At 42.4% G+C, this 4,056-nt stretch overlaps 1 protein-coding gene across 1 annotated transcript in view; it reads right to left on the bottom strand.

Moving 5' to 3' along the window:
- Positions 1–4,056, bottom strand: part of LOC101856817 (atrial natriuretic peptide receptor 3) — a gene marked incomplete at its 3' end in the record, with an annotated part of 213,434 nt that overhangs the window by 188,613 nt on the left and 20,765 nt on the right.

Genomic DNA, 4,056 nt, shown 5'->3' with positions numbered 1-4,056 from the left:
AATAATAATAATAAGAGTGGTACTGATAATAATAAAAGCAGTAATAATAATAATAATAATAATAATAATAATAATAATAATAATAATAATAATGTTGATAATAAAGATAATAGATGATAATAATAATAGTTATGATAATAGTGATAGTAAAAACGACAATAACACCAACAATAATCGCAATCACTGCGTTTCTGTAGGGCGTGTCCAGGCTCAGCAGTATGGTCTATGCACTTTACAATTATTATTACCCTTGAAGACACGAGAACCCTCAGACACTTTCTTAGATTCTCGAGAAGTGTACTGTGCAAGCTGCGGGCTACACTCACTAAAATACGAACAAACGTAACAAGACCTTTCGCTGTCTGTTGCTGGGAAACCATTCTCACCTGGGTGAAGTGAAGCAAATTCGTGTAAAATGCCTTTGACATGTACATAATAACGGGTGCCTGACCGTATTCAAACCTACGACTGGGGACTCTCGTGGCCTAGAGGTTAAGTTGTTCGCCTGTCATTCAAAGGTCCCGGGTTCGAATCCTTGTAGCGACGGAAAAAATGTTCTCCTCTAAAATTGTCTCCTTTCACCTCCTTTCCTGCTCTCTAGCAATGCTCTGTCGTCAGCTTTCGTCTCCACTTTCTGCCTCCCCCCCCTCACCTCCTTTGACCCTTCCTTTCAGCTCTTGACTCTTTCTGCAGCCTTTCTACTGCTACTCCTTGGGTCCTTCTTACAGCTCTCTTTCATCCACACACCTGATCGTCTGGTAGGAAAGATCTACACCTAGCCTTCTCCGACAAGGGCAAAAAATCTTGGAGGTCCCGTGTACAAGCTGCGCACGTTTAAGCAGGGGCGAAGCGTCTATATAATCAAATAATCACTGCTTCCCTTCCTAATTTTGAAACATTGTCGCTGTCAAATTCATCCTTAAACGTAAACCTCTTAAATTAAATGTAAAAAGACGTTCGTATTCAACAATGAACAGTATGCCTAACATTCAAAACAGTTTCACGGCCACAGAAATAGCCTCCTCAACCCTCTCGGGCCATTCCATAAGCAGTCGCAAGCTTTGATTAAGTAAGCTTAAAGTGAGTCTGGAAGAGTCTATCAATAGAACTGAAGGGGACATGTACATAGCAGTCCAAGCTGTTTCATTGCCACATGTACCCTGTTCACCCCTTTGGGACCACAGTTAAAATCAATCTCAAGCCCTGATTATGTATGCTAACTAACGCTGGTTGAGTCTACCTCACAAATGTGAGGGGAACTAACTCTTAATAATCTCTTGACTGCTGCTTGTGCTTGTTTTTTTTCCTCGACTTTTTACCGTCCTATAATCAGATCGTGACCTCGATTATGACACCAGCTCCTGGCCGTGAAAGGCTAGTAAAAACAGCCAAATGTGAAATTTAAAAAATGATAATTGTCATGTTGTACCAAAGAATTAGACTCACTGGTAGATCTATAACATATAGATCTAGTACTGACATCTCTGCTTCTTTGCTTTGTGTTTATGTATTCACATCTAAAGTTAAGTTTAATTTTAGTGGGAACTGATATTTAATAAGATACTTTTCCGATTATTTTGGCGGTTGAACATACAATAATTATGAATTCCGGATTTGTTTTCATTCACATGCATAGATGTACATTTAAAAGGAGGTAACTCTATGTTCACAACTCAGAGTCGCCGCCTCGATTAAGATTCTTGTGTGATATCTACAGGCCATATCTGGTCCCGTTTCACTTTGATTACCCTGTCAAACAAGTCAGACTTCGCCCCTGCGTTTAAGATCCCTTGGTGGTCTAAAATCGATTAGAGTAGACTTCGGCCGCCACTTTCAAAATTCAACTGAAAATGTCCAATGTGCCCTGCGTGCTCATATGACCGCATGCAGTTGCGAGCGCCGTAAAACACTTAGCAACAAAAAAAAACAGAAAAAAACTACGACCATACGGTTGGGAGTCCAAGAGCCTAACCACTTGACCATCCAAGCCACATCCCACTCACCCCAGATTGGAGGTGCCGAGCAGGGTGTAACGACCCTCCATTTGTGCCACGACGCGTTGGAATCGGGCTCTCGTCAATTTTGGGGCATGTAGAGTTATTGGTATTATCTTAAAGCTCATACATTCGCCTTGCTTTCTATGAAAAAATACCCATCTTTCTTGAATAGAAGTCGAGACAATTACAATTGAAGGAGGAAGGGTCGCCTGGTTTCAGTGATAAAATTAGCGAGAAAATGGCCGCCAAATATTGGTAACTACTGTAGCTTGTGAGTCCCTCAAAACTGAAAAATTGCATATTTTGTGCCTTTAATCAACGTTTTCAGTCAAATCCACATAGAAATGTGCTTTTGGTATGAAGATAAAAAGGTGTTGAGCTAAAATGCAAAAAAAAATAATAATTTCAAAACTGCCAAACTGGCGGGAAAATGCCTGTTTCTTCGATTTCATAATTTTGACGAGCGCCTGATCTCACCGCGATGCCTCACATTTAAGCATTCTACTCGTGGCGATAGCGGCGCACGCCAGAATTTACAACACGCGTAGAACGAGCATTAATGAGAACATTGACAGAGAAGAAAGGAAACTCAATATCCGAATGCTATTAAGGCTACCGTAAACTGTCATATCTTTCACCTGCCGCCCACAAATCATTTATTCTAACGCGGCTTTGTGCTCAATTTTCTTACGAGACAGAAATGTTATTTATATTTGTGCAATTTACTGGACAGAGGCCATCGCCCTTTCTTTGTTATAAAACGTATAAGCAAAAGTATATTATTATTAGTGTCGGTGGTCTTGTGATTAGGCTGCCGGACTCGTAGATAAGATACGATAAGATAAGATAAGATAAGATACATCTTTATTGTCCAGATCCTGGCACATTGGTTTGGTGTTCCACCACGAGTACACACACACACACACACACGCACGCACACACACACACACACACACACACACACACACACACACACACACACACAAACACACACACGTACACACGTGCACACACATGCACACACAAGTAGGCTTACAATCACATGCATAATATAAATGAGCAGCAAAATAAACAATAATAATCGTAAGCTAGATACACACTCAATGTTATTTTGAGGCATGCTCTAAGGTCGTAAGTATACTTATGCAAGATGGTTAAGATGTAATCGTGAGGTTTCGGCTTTGGGGGCTCGGGGCTCAGGCTCAACTTTGGTAACTTTGTAAATGTTGTTGTGTCCCTGGGAAAAGCACTTCATACCAACTTTCTTCACTTCATCAGGGTGTGAATGGGTACCCGGCAATAGGCAGAGTAATTTTTTGGGGGGTTTTTGTAAAGTGTTTTACGGCGCTCGCAACTGCATAGGTCATATGAGCACGCGGGACACTCCTAATATTTTCAGTTGGTAGGAAATTTTGAATTTTGCCCGGGTGGCGGCCGAAGCCTACTCTTATCGATTTTAGACCACCAAGGGATCTTTAACGTGCGCAACTTGCACACGGGCCCCTCCGAGATTTTTCGCCCTTGTCCGAGAAGGCTAGGTGTAGATCTTTCCTACCAGAAGATCAGGGGTGTGGCAGAAAGACAGCAGTAAGGAGGAGCCAAGGAGTAACAGTAGAAAGGCTGCAGAAAGAGTCAGGCAGGAGCCCAGAGGAGGGGGCAAAGGAGGTGAGGGGGTGGGGGGCAGAAAGTGGAAATGAAAGCAGATAACAGAACATTGCTAGAGAGCAGGAAAGGAGGTGAAAGGAGACAATTTTAGAGAAGAAAATTTTTTGGTCGCTACCCGGATTCGAACCCGGGACCTTTGAATGAGAGGCCAACACCTTAACCTCTAGGCCACGAGAGCCCCCGTTCAGGTTTTTGTTCTCTAGGTTTTGTTCTCGGTTGTTCTTTACTTTGTTCTTGTATGTTTATTCGTTATTGGATGGGGAAGTGGGTGACGTTATCGGGGTGGAGGGAGGTAGAGAGGAAGGGAGGCAGAGTAAGCTCCTGTATGTTATTATAGTGTTTTAAGGGGGGGGGGGCTACACCTGGAGGCTATCTCGCTTATTACTGGACCGAA

Source organism: Aplysia californica, unplaced genomic scaffold (genome assembly GCF_000002075.1).
Source record: "Aplysia californica isolate F4 #8 unplaced genomic scaffold, AplCal3.0 scaffold00312, whole genome shotgun sequence".
NCBI lineage: Eukaryota > Metazoa > Mollusca > Gastropoda > Aplysiida > Aplysiidae > Aplysia > Aplysia californica.
This window is presented reverse-complemented; position numbering and strand designations above follow the sequence as displayed.